Genomic DNA, 18,632 nt, shown 5'->3' with positions numbered 1-18,632 from the left:
GTGAAGTTTTGGGTCCCAGGCTTTTCTTTGCTGGGAGACTTTTTATTACAGCTTTGCCCTCATTGCTTGTTATTCGTCTATTCAAGTTTTGGATTTCTTAATGGTTTAATCTTGGCAGGTTGTATATGTCTAGGAATTTATCCATTTTTTGTAGGTTTTCCAATTTATTGGCATATAGTTGCTCATAGTAGACTCTAATGATCCTTTGAATTTCTGTGAAATCAGTTGTAATCTCCCCTTTACCATTTGTTATTTTATTGGGTTTCCTCTGTTTTATTCCTTAGTTAACCTGACTAAAGATTTGTCAATTTTGTTTATCTTTCCAAAAAAAACTTTTAATTTAGTTAATATTTTGTATTTTTATTTCAATTTTATTTATTTTCATTTTGATCATTATTGCTTCTTTTTTCCTACTAATATTGTGTTTAGTTTGCACTTGCTTTTCTAGCTCTTTGAGATATATCATTAGGTGGTTTATTTGAAGTTTTTGTACTTTTTTGCTATAAGCAGTACTGCTATAGACATTTCTCTTATTACTGTTTTTGCTGTATCCTGTAAGTTTTGGTATGCTGTATATCCTTTTTCATTTGTTTCACTAAATTTTTAAATTTTCCTCTTAATTTTTTTCATTGACCAACTGGTCATTTTGGAGCATATTTTTAAATTTCCATGTATTCGTATGGTGTACAAAATTCGTCTTGTTATAGATTTCTAGTTTTCTTTCATTGTGGTCAGAGAAGACACAAGATATAATTTCCACTTTTTTGAAATTTTTAAGACTTATTCTGTGGCTAACATATGACCTATCTTTGAGAATAATTCCTGTTCTAAGGGGAAAGCTGTTGGATGAAATGTTCTATAACATTGTTACATTCTTTTGCTGAATTGATAACTTTATCAGCATATAATGACTTTCTTTGTCTCTTTTTCTAGTTTTTATGTTGAAATCTATTTTTTCCTGGAACAAGTATAGCTCCTCCATCTCTTTTTTGGCTTCCATTTGTGTGGAATATCTTTTTCCAACCCTTTAGTTTCAGTGTGTGTATCTTTATAAGTGAATTATGTTTATTGTAGGAAACAGGTCATTGGGTTTTGTTTTTTAAAATCTATTCAGCCACTCTATGTCTTTTGATTGGAAAGTTTAGTCCATTTACATTCAATATCATTATTGATAAGTAATAACCTACTCCTGCCGTTTTGTTATTGTTTTCTAGTTGTTTCATGGTCTTCTCTTCCTGCCTTCCTTCCTATCTTTCTTTTAGAGAAGATGATTTTCTATGGTGGTAGATATTAATTACTTGATTGTTACTTCTTATGTATCTTTTGTACTTTTGTTAAGATTACCATGAGGCTTTGAAATAACATCTTATAAAAATCCATTACAACTTAATTCTTATTGCAAAAACAATCTAAAAAAGCAAAGAAAAAGCTACTACAAACTCTACACTTTAACTTCATTCTCTTCACTTTTTGCTATTTTGTTGTTTCTATATACTTCTTATTATACTGTCTGTCATAAAACGTTGTAGCTATTATTTTGATAAGTTCATCTTTCAGTCTTCCTACTGAAGAAGCTATTAGTATATATATATAATATATATATACTATATATTAGTAGTTTACATACAGCTATGACAGTGTTAGAATTTTATTTGTCTGTGTACTTATTGTTACCAATGAATTGTATATTTTCAGATGATTTCTTATTGCTCATTAACATCCTTTTCTTTCAGATTGAAGAACTCCCTTTAGCATTTTTTTGTAGGATAGGTCTGGTATTGATGAAATCTCTTAGCTTTTGGGGGATGGGGGTCGACGACGGTCTGGAAAAGTCATTTCTCCTTGGTGTTTGAAGGATAATTTCACTAGGTATATTATTCTAAGATAAAAGTTTTTTCCTTCAGCACTTTAAATATATCATGCCACCCTCTCCTGCCTGTAATATTTCCACTGGAAATTTGCTGCCAGACATTTTGGAACTCCTTTATATGTTATTTGTTTCTTTTATCTTGCTGCGTCTAGGATCCATTTTTTTACCCTTGGCCGTTGGGAGTTTGATTATTATAGGTCTTGAGGTAGTTTTGTTTGTGTTAAATCTTCTTGGTGTTCTATAACTTTCTTGTACTTGAATACTGATAACATTCTGTAGGGTTGGAAAATTCTCCATTATTATCGCTTCAAATAAACTTTCTACCTTGATTTCTCTAACTCCTCTTTAAGGCCAATATCTTCTAGAGTTACATTTTTAAGGTTATTTCTGGATCCATTTTTGTGCTCTGTTCTTCTTTATTCTTTTGACTTCTCTGTCTATTTTCAAATAGTCTGCTGTTAAACTCACTTATTTTTTTTTTCTGCTTGATAAATTCTGCTGTTAAGAGACTCTGATACATTCTTCAGTTTCTTTTTAATTATTTCAATCTCTTTGTTAAATTTATCTGATAGAATTCTGGATTCCTTCTCTGTGTTGTCTTGGATTTTGTTGAGCATGATTAAAAGAGCATTTTTAATTCTCTGTCTGAAAATCCACATATATCTGTCACTCTGGAATTGCTCACTGGTGCCTTATTTTGTTGTTGGTGAAGTCATGTTTTCCTGGATGGTCTTGATTATTGTGGATATTCATCAGTCTGGACATTGAAGAGTTAGTATTTACTTTAATCTTTTTAGTCTGGGCTTGTTTGTGTCCATCCCTCTTGAGAAGACTTTCCAAGTATTTAAAGGGAATTGAATTTTGTGATCTAAGTCTTTGGTCAATGCAGCTATATGTGCATTAGGGGTCACCCCAATCTTAGTAATGCTGTGACTTTTATAGATTCATAGATGTACCACCTTGGTAGTCTTGGGTAAAATCTGGGAAATTTCTGTGGATTACCGGTAGTGACTCTTGTTCCTTTCCCATACTTTCTCCCAGACAAGCGGAGTCTCTGTCTACCCTTGCTGAGCTGCCTGGAGTTGGGGGATAAGTGATACAAGCACTGCTGTGGCCATCACTGCCGTGACTATGCTGGGTCACACCCTAAGCAAACAAAGTATTTGGTCTCGCCCAAGGCCTGTGGAAACTATTTTCTGGTGACTGCTGACGTTTATTCAAAGCCCAAGGATTCTTTAGTCAATAGGTTATGAATCCTGCTGGGACTGGATCTTTCCCTTCAGTACAACAGTTTCCATCCTGGCCCAGTGTGAGTCTATAAATGCTGTCCGGGAACTGGGGCCTAGGATTGGCGGCTTTAGGAATCTGCATGGTGCTTTATTTTACTGGGGCTGAGCTAGTAACCAGATGGCAAGACAAAGTCCTCTTCTCCTTTTCTCAAGCAGAAGTTTCTGTCCCTGACTACCACCAACCCAGGCACACGGTGACTAGAGACTACAGCCTGGCTACTGCTCATGTTTATTCAAGGCCCACAAGCTCTTTAGTTAGCACACCATGAGTCCTGTCAGGCCTGGGTCTCTTCCTTCAGGGCAATAGTTTCTGTCCTGCCTTAGGGTGGATCTAGAAATGCCCTCCAGCAATTAAGAGCTGGAATCAGGGACTTTAGTAGTCTGCTTGATGCTATATTTTATTTTGGCTGAGCTGGTAACCAAGTTGCAAGACCAAGTCCCTTTTGCTCTTTATCCTCCTTTCCTCAAGCAGAAAAAGTCTCTCCCCAAAGCCACCACAATTTGAAATGTACTAGGTCACACCTGAAGCCAGCACAATACTGGGTGGTGACTACTGCCTGGCCTCCACTGATGTTTATTCAAGGCCCAAGGGCTCTTTAGTCAGCAAGTCGTGAATTCTGCCAGGAATGGCTACTTCCCTTCAGGTGCCCCAGCTGGTGTCTCACCAGGTCATGTGGACCCTAAGTCCACTGGCTCCAACCCCAGCACAGCACCAGGGCTTGCCCAGTGATTGCAGTCCTTCTGTCCTAGAACACCTCTCAAATTAATTTAGAACACCAGAGCACTTTATCCTGTGGTGGTAGGATTAGCCTGAATTCGGGTTCTGACCACATAGATGGAGGATTCCCCTAGGACTAGGGCTGGTCTAAATGCTACCTTGATGGGTTCCAGCTGAAATCTGCCTTGTATTGCTTTCTGCTGTGACAGGGGAGCACTGAATTCCAATGCAAAGACCCACAATCGCTGTACTCTCCCTCCCATGGTGCACAGATTCTCTCTCTGTGCCACACTGCACTACCAGGGAATTGGGAAGGTGGGTGTCAGTGAATCAAGACTGTTTTTCCTACCTTCTTTGGTGCCTCTTTCCTTGAACATGATCTTAAAACCAGGTACTCTCATCGCTCACCTGATTTTTGGTCCTTATGAAGGTGTTTTTTGTGTGGATAGATGTTCAATTTGATGTTTTTGATGGGGGATGATTGCTGGTGGGCTCTATTTGGCCAGCTTGCTCTGTCTTGCCACATTACTTATTAATTGAGAATACATGCACGTTTTTCTAATGCTCTGTGACCAGTTTGTTCGGACATAAAATAGAAGTATTACAACTATCATGGCTTGTTGTGAGAAGTAAAAGTATTAACACTTATAAATCACTTAGAATTTCTAAGATATTAAAGGGACCCATTTATTCTTAACTACTGTTATTTTTATTGATTACTATTATCTTTATATGCCTTTACACATCTCAGTATCAACAGGAAATAGATCCTCTAAAAGTATTATTAATTAATAAGTAAATGACTGATGGAGTATTTTTCTGCCTCTAGATCCAGTTTACAAAAGGTCAGAGGAATCAGCTTAATCTAAATTCAAAGCTATGGTACTCTGGAAATTTACTAGATATCATTCAATTGTAGACATAAAAGAAGTTATTTATGATATGTAAAATATACTTAAATTAAGCTGTTAAAAATCAGCTTAAATGAGCAAGACCTATTTCTTATGCAGCTATAACTCTAATCATGGAGCTACTAAAGTAGAGTAAGAGGTGTCCTTGTTTCCAGATTCCAAGCAAGCAATTCTGTTGGAAGATAAATGATTCTCAATGCACTTATTTGCCTGGCATACAGTTCAGTATTTTAAAAGGTTCTTCTTCTTCTTTTTAATTTCTATTTATTTATTTATTTATTTTGAGACAGAGTCTTGCTCTGTCACTCAGGCTGGAGTGTAATGGCGCAATCTCCACTTGCTGCAACCTCTGCCTCCTGGGTTCAAGCAATTTTCCTACCTTAGACTCCCATGTAGCTGGGATTACAGGTGCCTGCCACCACGCCTGGCTAATTTTTTGTATTTTTTTTTTTAAGTAGAGACGGAGTTTCGCCATGTTGGCAGGACTGGTATCAAACTCCTGACCTCAGGTGATCCACCTGCCTCGGCCTCCCAGAGTGCTGGGATTACAGGCCTGAGCCACTGCACCCGGCCCTGAGTAGAATCATTAATGGTTGGTAATTCTTATAGATTACTAATGTCTACATTTTAGTAAGTAGATTCTATCAATTTATGAAATCACAAAATGTTATTTAAGATATAGTATAATATGCCCAAGCTCAACTCATTCATAATTTTAAAATAAAATATAATGAAAAATATTAAACTTACATGTATAAATAATAATTGTGGTAATATTTTTATAGGCTTATGTGGTCTTAAAATTGGCAAAGTCCTTCATGTTAGTCTGGGAAGCTTAGAGGTTTTACAGTTTTCTTTTTATATCATTTTTACTTAACCTTATTGTTGATGAAATTCTCTGGGCTACATATCAAAAAAGATTTATTTGGAGCTCACTTGATTCCAAGAAGGATACAAAATGGTTGCACCTAAATTATTGAGCCATAAATTCTGTTTCTAAATGACATGTGATTGAACCATTCTATACCAATGCCATTTCTGAATGAAATTTGAATCATATCAAAAGCTTAAAATAATTTCTAAAGGAATGTACTTATTTGACAAAGTAAACTTTTTTAGCTATAGTAGACATTTCTGATGTATAATTTTATAACATTTTCTGTAAAAAAAAAAAAAAGCCAAATTCCACAAAGTTACAGCTAGGCAGGAGAAATATTAATAGTTCTTATGATCTGTACAACTGTAGGATGACCATAATTACAATAATATGTTATATCATTTCACACAGCAAGAAGGAGGATATTGAACATTCCGAACATAAAGAATGATAAATATTTGGGATGATGAATATACTAATTACTCTGATCTGATCACTATACATATGTGTATTGAAACATCACTATGTACCCCAAGAATAGGTAAAATTATTTGTCAATTAAAAAAATGAAAAGACAAACTCCAGCCATTTATTTCTCAAAAATTACATGACACATGTGTTTTGTTCAAAAGTAGGAGATACACGATAGTAAATTAGCAGTGGAAACTGCACTTTAGATACCCAGTTTTGAGACCAGAGCCAATTCCATTTACAAGCTCCAGTGCACCATTAATTAGCTCTGTAAAGCTGGACAAGTTATTGATTTTTTTCAGTCTCTTTGTACTATACTGCTTTTAGAGCCTATAAAGCCTAAATCATAGGATTATAATAAAGACTAATTGAGATACATAATATAACACACTATACAGAGTAAAGTACAAAATAAGGGCAAGATTATTTTTGATAATGATGACAACGATTAAGAAATGAGTAAAACAACACTGTTTTCAACCTAGTAATGTGGAAAAATTATATTCAAATGATTACAGAATTATCTATTTCTGTATAAGCTCATCAGTAATTAAAATTTCAAAAGAAATAACTTGAGTATTTGATAACGTTCTGAATATTGAAAAGATATGGAAAATCAATCCCAGACCTATTACAGAATTTACACTGGGCATTTTCACCAGATGATATCTTTCAATTTCTCAGTTGAAGCTTTTCATGTAAGAAGATAAAAAGACCAATAGGGTAACAGCAGTGGTCTAGAGAATAATACACTCTTACTCTGTTTTTGTCATAATATGGCAATAAAAGAGAGAAATGGAGGAGAATGATAGGATAAGGTGGCATGTTATCATCATCTTTAATCTTTTGTCTGCTCCAACCCATTCAGTTGTAATGTTCCAATTTGCATGTTAAGAGACAACCAATTTAATTTGTGATATTATCAAACCAATTTTAAACTATCAGATTAATCTTTTTCTTGGATTTGGAAATTAATTTAGCATGATCTTTATGACTGGTATAAATAAATAAATCTGAGGACAAAATAATATTTGCCACATGAAAATCATAAACATATGCACAAACAGATACAACTATGCTGTAGTGATTAGATAAATTTAGCTACATTGGGAAAAGTTTTCGGCTTTTGAATTTGTGAAAGAATTATCTGCTCTAGCTTTTCTACATGCATGTGAGGTGATCAAGTAAAAATAGAATTAAATTCACATTCCTTTTTAAAGTCATATTAGAATTAATTATTTCTTTCTTCCTTGATTATGCCAGTCAAGTGTGCTATTTTTATTCTAACAAGAGAAAGAGTAAGAACCTTGAGAATATGAGAAGGTATGGGATCCATCCAGTTAGTAAGTAGAGTTACAGGCCATTGATAGAGGAGAAATACAGACTTCACTAAGAGGAGAGAAGAAAATTTGAGTCAAGCATAGAAACATTAGTATATTTGGTGGTTAGGAACTTCTTACCTGATCTTTTTTTCCCATTGAAATTGTGTCTTAGTATCATGATGTCATAAAATCGTATATCTAGAGAAAATTGATTTTTGATTTGTTACATTTGCTTACTCATTCTGCAAATATTTATTGAGTTTTGCTAGTATATGCCAGGTGCCATGGAAATTGCTGGAGTCAGGGGAATGTAAAATAGGAATTTACAGCCTAATAAGGTATACTGACATTAAATAAACCATCAAGCAAATAAATGCATAATTAAAATTTTATCTCTTTAAAATAGGGCCCTTGCAAGAATTATTTGAGCAAGTAGAACTTCAGATGACACATAAAAATTTTAGGTTTAGTCACCAGTCAAAAAGTAGGCAAACAGTGGTCTAGCCAAGGCAATCACATGTAAAGATTTTAAGTGCAACAGTTTATGACAAACTTAATGCAGGGAAAGAAATCAACCTGAGAGGTGACCAGAGCATATTTAGTGGATAAAGGCCCAGATGGAGTTTCTAGACCAGGGATAGACCTCAAAGCAATATTAGAGATTTGAATTTTATATCAAGGGTATGGGAAGCAATTCCGGGATTTATTTGTTTAACATAACATAAAGGGCTAGACATGGGTAGTAGCAACACAATAATGACATTAAGGATCCAGTCGTTTTTGTTTTCCATTCAGCCACCTTGAGTATATATATTTTGCCTTCAAGTCTCATGGTTGACTTTGGGTTCTCCACTTCAGTACTTACACCTTCCATCCAGGCAGCTCAAAGACACAGGGGGGAATGGTCAAAGGGACCCTGAGGTTCTCTCATGAACTCAAGAAAAAATCCTTTCTCAGTAATTTCATTTTCAACTCATTAATCATAAATGGTGACAAGAGAGGTTGGGAAATTAATAATTTATGCCTTTAGCCTTTCTGGTAGGACAGACCAAGGGATAAGAATATACATGAGAGGCTTTGTATAGCAGATCACATTATCTGCCACTATCATTCCTTTAACTACCCAATATTCCTTCTTTCAAAGGTAACAATTTATGTGGAATGCCATCATCACCTCACTAAGAGAAGTAGCTCCAAGGTCTCAGGATTGCATTCAGCTCAAAATCTAGAATATTTTTTGTATGATGTATGGTTTTCTATGTCTTGGTGAGACCTTGATCCAAAAGGATCCCTTGGTCTTTTAAGTTTGATAAACTCATCAGGTAATTGAGGCTACGCAGGTAGAGTTGTTTTCAGGATGACCACCTCTGGAGAGATGGCAAGATGAGGATCTCTTAGAAACAGTCTGTTCTTTCATGATAGTATTCTTTCGGGCCAGTGATTTACAGCATCCACCTAGAGCAGTATTCTATCAATCTGCCTTCTGAAACCAGAAATGATTTTAGAAACAGTTTCCATATCATTCTTTTCATACCTCCTCCTCCTTATGTAGACAGCTCAAATGACATTCAGTTACTCGCCTTCCATATGTCTGTGATTTAATTATAATTCACACTGCCAGAGAGGGATGCTAAATCACAGAAATCTGCCAGAGCATGCTGGCACAGCATGGGCATTTTCCATGTTCATCTTTTTTCTGACTTAAAATTTATACTAATAGCCATCATTCTTCAGGAAGTTTTTCTAAGAAGTACTGACCACCAAGAAGGAAAGAGAAATAAACTATATATTGCCTCAAGCAGAAAATGACTGCTGCCAAACTGCCTGAATACAAACTTAAGATGCTCAGTTAAAGCCTCATATGAGAAGATCTTTTCCATTTCATCAACGAATCACATATGTCTTGTCTAACTTATCCTGTGTGGATAAGAAGGTGTTAGCTATTCTAACACAAAGGAAAAAAAAAATCAGAACTAGAACAAATTCATGTGAGACAAATTAACTAAGAATAAGTTGATAAAGCCACCAAGAATAGACATTTTAAGTCTAGAGATTTCTTTGAGGTGAATTATATGGAATAGACCATAAGATAAGGCACTCGTTTAGGTAAAATAGAAGGTGTAGCACATTTAAATAGAAAAAAAATTTCTCAAGACAGCATTCTCTAAGAGGTTTCAGTTACATGACTTCTCTGACTTTCAAAATGAGATTCTTGATCTAATCCAGATAATCAAGTTTAATCCACTTGTTCAGGATTTTAGGAATAGATTAAAGAGATTATCTAGATGGAAATAAATTCATACCATATAATGGGGATGATATAAAGATTTATATTTATCCATCCATGTTTACACACACAAACACATTGAACCATTAGACTCTACACAAACTAAAGTCACTAGGCGAGCCATGAGTTCTGCTCAATGTGACCATAAGAACATCCTTGATTATTTCCTGGTCTGGATTTCTTTTCCTCCACATTCTACTGACCCTATTGTGACCTTGCTGATTTCCACCCTAAAAAATCAACTCCAGTGTTGTTTGTGTGTTTCCTGTCCCTAAATGTCAGTTTGTACGTAAGAATGTTCTCAAGTTTTACCAACACTGTTTTGTTATAAGAGGTTATTTGCTGGTAGCACTTCATAATCTGACAGCTTCTTCCGAGCACTGCAGGTTTCTCTCTCACCCGCCCCCATCCCACCCACCCGCTCCGAACAGCCTACTTCTGTGTAGTGAGTTTTCTGCTGTGCTACGATAAGGGAAGGAGCTTAATTCCTTTAGTGGGAGAGAACAGTTCTAATTCGGATCAAATTCTAAAGTGGTTTTCCCATTAAACAGACAGGTATGTTATGAATCTTTCTGTGAAAAGCCCATTAAACATCTACACCCACGATTTTGGAACGGTTTTAGAAATGTTTTCTTTTTATTTTTAAATCACCAAATGTTTCTTAACAATTGTTCTCAGGTACCAAGACAAAGATGCATTACACGTTACTCATGAGCAGAGTCACTAAAATATTTCTCATATGCCACTTCCAGAGCCTTATTTGGGCCTTGTCACTAATGTTTATTAACTTGAATTAAGAAAATATGACAAATTGGTTTGACATAAAAATAAAATAATGTGCATTCAATTTCTTTGATGGCATGAAAGTTGAATTTTGTGAGGAGAAGCCTAAATACTCCAAGTAATTGACACATGGCTTAAGTTAAATTAGGTTTCTCATATTCCCAGTAACAACAACCAAATTGGGGTTTTAAATATATATGTTTATGCTTAAAATATAGGGTTTTTTTGTTTATTGTTGTTTTGAGACAGAGTCTTACTCTGTCACCCAGGCTGGAGTGCAGTGGTGTGATCTCAGCTCCCTGCAACTTCTGCCTCCCTGGTTCAAGCGATTTTCCTGCCTCAGCTTCCTGAGTAGCTGGGATTCCAGGTGTGCACCACCACCCCAAGCTAATTTTTGTATTTTTAGTAAAGGCGGGGTTTTGCCATGTTGGCTTAGGCTGGTCTCAAACTCCTGACCTCAAGTGATCCTCTCGCCTCAGCCTCCCAGTGCTGGGATTACAAGTGTGAGCCACTGTGCCTTACCTAAAATATAGATTTTATAATCAGGGATTTTTGATTGCTTATATTCCAAATAGAGAAACAATTATTAGCTAAGTTTAAATAGCAAATATTGAAATTTCTGGGACTTAATGATCTAGAATAACAATTCTAAAGTTTCTCTATTGAGTTATTTGTGAAGATAATAAAACCATACCCCATAGCTTCTTGGTCACAGCCAGTCACTGGCATCACTTATGTTTACTACTTTAATTGTGTGCTAAAATTTCATAAACATTTGGATTTTTCAATGTTATATTTATATTTGTTTTAATACTTAAATTATTTTATATCAGGCAAAGCTAAAAACAAACAACTAAATAAAATTTATACTTGTCATGTTAATTAATGGGTGATCTTTTTGTACACCTAATCTATCAATTTCAGAAGACTTCAAGTACATGTTTTGGATGGGAGACATCTGGCATGACACATAAACTTCAGGTTCCAAGTAGTTTTCTTCGTTTATCTATAACATACTTGTATATAATCTCAAGAGTTCCTAAATGAGGAACTAGATTGGAATTGGAAATAGAGAGAAATGTTTCATCTAATTGACTTTCCAACTAATGTCTGGAGAAGAGTTGATCAGAAATATTAGTGAGAGAAAGGCATTCTGGGTTGTGAAAACATTGAGATGCCTGACAACAGGGTGGAAGTCAAATATTGACTAGAAAGAGACAAGACGACTAATTGGGTGGAAGCCACATTATAGGAGGATTCATGCACCCCACATAAGTCTTTAGGTTTTATGCTTTAGACTGTGCAGAAGCATTGAAAATTTCAAGAAGAGATGTCCATAATATTATTACAGTTTGGGATCATCTCTCTGGTAGCTGTATAGATGGTATATTTGAGGCAGTTGAGCCTGGGATAGGCAAATAGGTACAGAGACAATTGTGATGTTTCAAATGAGAAGTAATAGCACAGTGACAAGTTATAGAATTCATGATTGTTTCAGAATATGGACTTAACAGTTGGGTGGATTTTCTTGAGTATTTGAATGAGAGAGAGAATGGAATCTAGGATGATTGCTAGATTTTTGCTTGGTGTACAGTATAATTACTAAGGAGAGTAAGACATTTTGGGACTGGGATGGAAGGCAAATTCAACAAGGCTATACACTCCAAGTGTTCTGAAACTAAATAACCACTCTGAGTTAGTGGCACAGGTCTCAGGACGTAAAATGTCTTACCACATTGGTAAACATCTTTTCTCTTACACTATGTTATGCTTATGAGACAGCAGTGGATAATAATGAATTAAAGTTAAAGAATAATTGTGAGACAATGTTATAGTGAAAAAAAATGACTGGTCTTCATATTTGAATCTAAGACGCATAACCTACTCTGCAACTCTGAAAAAGAGGTATACATCTCAATCAGAATTTAATTTACTCATTTTGAAAATGTCAATAAAATAATAGCAATATTATGACACTGATGTAAACATGAAGTAGGAAAATAAAAGTGTAATTGCACAACCCAGTATTGTCCACAAACATTAATTAACCTTAATTTGCCTAATTAAACATAGGAATACATATATGAGGGATGTTAGCCTTTCTTTTCCATGAGTTTTAGTATAGGTAGAAATAATCAGAACGATTTCTACTTATTGGATGTGATGGTTAATACTGTCAACTTAACTGGATTGAAAGATACAAAGTGTTGATCCTGGGTGTGTCTGTGAGGGTCTTGCCAAAGGAGATTAACATTTGAGTCAGTGGGCTGGCAAAGTCAGTCCCACCCTTAATCTGGGTGGGCAGAATTTAATCAGCTGCCAGCACGACTAGACTAGAATACAAGCAGGCAGAAAAATGTGCAAAAAGAGACTGGCCTAGCCTCCCAGCCTACATCTTTCTCCCGTGCTGGATGCTTCCTGCCCTCAAACATAGGACTCCAAGTTCTTCAGATTTTTGAAATCAGACTGGCTCTCCTTGCTCCTCAGCCTACAGATGGCCTATTCTAGGACCTTGTGATTCTGTGAGTTAATATTTAATAAACTCCCATATATATTCACATATATATTTATATATATTCATATATATTTTTGTATATTTATATATATTCTTATATATATTTATATATTCTTATATATTTATATATTCATATATATTTATATTCTTATATATTTATATATTCTTATATATATTTATATACTTATATATATTTATATATATTCTTATATATATTTATATATATTCCATTAGTTCTGTCCCTCTGGAGAACTCTGACTAATACACTGGGTGATTAGAGTAGGCCAGTAATTCTAATGAATTATGGGTATTTTATACCTTAATTAATATAATCCTCACAAAGGCCCTGTTGAGATAAATATCATCACTCCCATTTTGCTAATTATTCAGGTTATGAATACATTAAATACTAGCACCAGGAAAAGAACCCAGATGTGCCTGACTCTAGACCAAACCTGCTAATTATGTCTTGTCAAAAGTAAGGTTATGACTTTTATATCCTGAGTATCTATGCAGAGAAAAAAAGAACCAACAATCCTGGGTATAGAACCATAGAAACTGCAAAATATCTTTACATCAAAAGCCCTATGCTACTAATGTCACTTTATTTTTGAAGTCACCAGCTGTAAATGGCATCCAAAAATAAACCAAAACAAGCAAAAAAAAACTCTTATTTTTTTTTTTTTTGGTCACTATGTAACGGACTTCTAAAACTTAACATTTACTTGGATATCTTTTGAATTTTATTAAATGTCACCTCTTTCTTCCCTCTTCACTACTGTGTCCCTCTCATCTGTTTCATCATTAATAGCACTATCTTCAATGATATTTATTATATGTGCTTACTATATTTAATCTTTTTTTTATTCTCTGCTATACCGTATAATTATTTTTGATACCGTACAGAAGCCATTGAAAGTATATGAGACAGAAAGTATCTAAGAAATTCCAGGTTGTTTTCTGTGGTGCTTTTCTATACAGATAAAACCAAAGAACTGAATAGAATTCACAGCAAACTCACAAACATAGGAAAGATAAGCAGCATCTGCTTTTAGGTGAAAATGTGTAAAGATAACAGCTCAGTATCAGCACCGTAATCCAATGTTTAAAGGACATTGCATTTGGTGTTCTATATGTACGATTTACTATGTGTAGTATTTTGGGTTATTTACCTAGTCTCTTCAAGTGTTATCTTCCTCATCTGCAAAATAAAACACCTCAAAACAAAACAACAACAGCAAAAGGATCTGAATTACTATCTCATACGATCACTGTGACCATTACGTGAGATAATGTATACAAATCCCTTGACACAGCCATTGAAGTTCTTTCCATTGAAAATTAATTCTTTTATTTAAATGAAAGTAAAACATTTTTGATATGTGCTGACTTAAATGAAGAAAGTATCTTTGTCTCCCTAAGGTAATTAAAATATATTGTCATTGTGATAGAATTTAAATTGTACCATAGTCTTTCTCTCAGGCTGCATCACAATAAAATATAAATAAGTTGTTAAAATATGACTGATTTAGTTGAATTGATCACTGGACTTCTATGCAAAAAAGGTTTATTTATTTTGCTGAATTCAGTTGGTGTGGGTTTAGAGTTTGGTTCTTAGACTCGTATAGACAAAAGGTTAATCAGTAAAGCTCATTCATCTATCCCCTCTTCTTGGAAGCAAAATATCCAAGCTGATACACTCATTTCAGGCAGGTGCCATTTATCCAGCTATAAAAGGTTGACTCCTCCCAACAGTTGCAAGAAGGCCAAAGTACTAATAATGCCTTATGATCAGAACTGCAGCCTGGGCTCTGCCTCGCTACTCAACATGATAACTATGGGCTTCCCTTCCCACCACTTTCCTCAGATACCCCGTGTTCTAACACCACTAAAGTACTTTGTACTTCCAAATGATCCTTTCCCTTGTCTTTCCTCTCATTGAGAAGTCCAGTTCTAGGCCAAAATCCTTCTTTTGACCTTTCAGGCCCGACTGTAGGAAATTACAAGGCTTGCCCTGGCAGGCATCATAGGAAAAGTTGTTCTCCCACCCTAGACTTGGTGTGCACTGAAGTTCCTGGAGAAAGTTTCAGACAACGACCCACTTTCTCTGGGCTGGTTCATGCACATATCTGTATTCCTAGCCCAAGTGTCTCCATTGTGGAGGAGACACTTGGCCGAGGTACTTTTCGGGCACCTCTGTTAGAGTCTCTTTCTAAGGGAGTCTTGACTAAAGCACTCTTCTCCTCTCCAACTCAGTACTTTTGTACTCTTAGTTTTTTGATGGACCCACAGAACCTTTTTTTTACTGCTCCTCAGGGGTGAAATAATTACCCTCACCTGCACTGCTGTATCATCTGAGTGAACCTCATCAGATGTGCTGTTCTGTGGGGGAAAAATGGAACACTAGGGTTTCTGCCTCTTGCATGTAATTTTTCAGTACCTGAATAAAGGCTTGATTGTTGCTTATTTAACTTCATTGACTTAATTGACTAACTTGGCAATGAAGTTGATCAGTTAAGTCAATGAAGTTAAATAAACAAAGGACTTTTCTAGACATATGAGGAGTGCCGTAACTGGCAGCTATGATATTCTTCATATGTCTAGAAAAGTCCTTTACATGCTGCCAGGCACAGCAAAATATTCTCAGAATCTTCTGTTCTCTGACCCATAAGAGGTTGAACTAATCTCTATAAATGTTTATCTTCGTCCTACATATACCTCTACATTTATATTCCTCTCATTTTTATGCGGCTTTAAATTTTTCTGCTCCCTTCGCTTTTGTTCCTAAGAGACCATGAGGCTTTTGAGGAGACACTGTGGCATATTCATTTCTTCCCTATATGAACTATGACAATATGTGACACATCCCAGGTGCATATTAAAAATGTTCAATGAATCAATCTTATCAAAATTTAGCAAATGTTTCAACATTAGCTTCTCATAAAGACATATATAGTTTTCTTTGCTTTATATAATCTTCAAAAGAGATTTACAATATAAAAACAACATAATGTAAAACCTAATATCTTCCATTATCAGAAAATGAGATGTTAAAAGAAAATAATTTCCCAAGTATCTAAGAAAATAATTTCCCTGCATCATTAAATGCCATATCCTTTTATTAGTTTTAAGCATTTTTGCAGTGAGTGCCATTCACATTGTATTCCCTAATTCCCCATTTTTTTACCTCACTGCTATATATGTAGATAACTATCAATTTACATTCACATTTACCTTCTCACATAATTACAGTGAAATAATGTTCTGTAGAGTTTAAAATATATCCAATCCTGAACTGTTAATAAATATTCCAATTGTTGCTATGGTTATAAAAGACTGGTTATTAAAATTGAAATATAATATTTAAGCTATGAAGATACAAAATGAAATGGAAATAATGTACTCATTATAGTCATATAAGAATACTATTTGAAAACATTCTTCCAAGTATTAAAATATTACACTTAAATTTTTGCAAATCTATAGTCACTTAAATAAAAGCACTACTTTAATAAAGAAAGGTAGTTTAAAAAATCTTTTAAGATATACCAAAATTGGCTCCAAATTCTTGGTGTGACTGGATATTCATCAAAATCCCTTTTTTATTGTTGAATTACTTCTAAAGGCTCTTCCCTTCTATTCTTAGTATGTGGACAATTGGAAAATTATCCAAGCCTGGAAGAGTAATCATGAGTAAAAACCCTTGGTAAATAGGAAAAAAGTGGTAGGCTAAGAAAGCCCCCAGATGGACTCTCTGAAGAACGTGCATCTATACCAAGTTCCTGGAAGAAGTTCTTTTCACAGTCTCCTTGTAGTCATTGTAAATGAAGGAGCTCAGATTGAATAATAAAAAAAAGAAATGAAATATTGTAGCACTGGCTACAGTATTAAGCCAGAGGAAACACAAGTTCTTTTTTAGAGGTGACTAACCCATTGGCAAGGGAATATGTGGGAAGCCCTGGAGCAAATGGTCTGTTGTAAAAACCATCTTATTTGATGGATTGGTTTATTCTTCCAATGACTGTATTCTTCATATTTTGTTATCCATCAACTTGTTTTCAGCACTTTCCTTCTTTAGTTTATATTGTATCGCCTTGTCTTTTAAAATAAAATTTACAGATTACGGTTATTGTTTTTTATTTTGGTGACAAAATAATTACGGGGATATTTTAGTGTAATCTAAAAATTTTAAAATGCCTGGTCTCAGTTGCTTCTGAGTAGGATGTAGTAGGATTTAGTAGATGCAAGCTACTATCTACTAAAAACAGGCAATGTGAAATATTTAAATGGAAAGAATGTTGTGACCTATTATTTAAAAACATTAAATGGCTACAAACAAGTAATGGATACAAAGAAGTTTAGACAAGTTAAGAATTTTGCAGAGTGAAGAGCACTTTGTAGGTGAGGCGAAATGGTTAGCAATTTCTTCCTTGGACACCTTCTCTAAGTCTGTTACAGGTGAATAACTTGTCTCTCTTGCCATTGTCAGAAGTTTCTAATACAGAAAATAGAAAATAGTGGAGTTTGGGGTATAGCTTAAGGAGTTGTAACCAGAAGAACACAGAAATTACAGCTGGTTTCCCCCACTAACCTTTACCAAATATTAGAGGCGTGCATGAATATGGGAAATTGAAACAGCAGAATACAATATTCTACAGTGTTGTGATGCTTAAGAAGCAAAGCTCCACTAACAAAATGTCTACTGCTCATATCATTTATGATACTTTAACTTGAATAAGTTAGAGATAAGCTAAGTTCAAAACATCTGAAAGGACAAATTTTCAGGCTTGCCATATGAGAGAGAAACACAAACACACAGAAATGCTTCAAGAGGGAATTATATATGAGAAAGTGAGAAGAGAGAGAGCGAGAGAGAGAGAGAGATTAATATACAGTCTCAGAAAGAGGAAAGAGATCGACCTAGAGTCTCAGAGTACTAGAAATAATGTTTTTGTTTCCTTAGATTTCCATTAAATTGGAAACTTTTTCGGCCATTATTTATTCAAATGATTTTATGTCCACCTCCATTAGTAGGTTTCCATTATGTGTGGTAGATAAAGTGATATTTTCCACATGCCACTATCTCTCTATTTCGTTTTTAGTTTTCTATTTTTCTGTGCTCCAGTTGGCAGTTTCTACTGTTATGAATTCAAGCATACCGTTTACATTTGTTGTTTTCTGTAGCATCAAATTGATTCTTGAGCCTCTCTATAGAATTTATGTGAGAGGTTTTATTTTTTAACTCAAAGTGTTCTATTTCATTATTTCTTATATTTCTATTGCTTTACCTATGTATACTCATATGAGTTCACATGCAAATATAATATTAATGTTATTTAATATTAATCCCAATATCTCTTTTAATTATTGGCCCACTTCTTTTGTCTGACCTTTCTTATCTGCTATTGATAACTTTTTGCTTCACCATAGTTCTACTAATTTTTGATTAAATGCTTGACACTGTGACTCTGAGTTGTTCAGTGGTAATTTTTGTTTTTTTTTTCTTTGAATATTGCCATACTTGATTTGCCAGCAGTTAATTATTTGTAGGTTGCTTGATTATCATAGCTCTCTTAAAGCTTTCTAGAA

Source organism: Nomascus leucogenys, chromosome 19 (genome assembly GCF_006542625.1).
Source record: "Nomascus leucogenys isolate Asia chromosome 19, Asia_NLE_v1, whole genome shotgun sequence".
Lineage (NCBI taxonomy): Eukaryota > Metazoa > Chordata > Mammalia > Primates > Hylobatidae > Nomascus > Nomascus leucogenys.
This window is presented reverse-complemented; position numbering follows the sequence as displayed.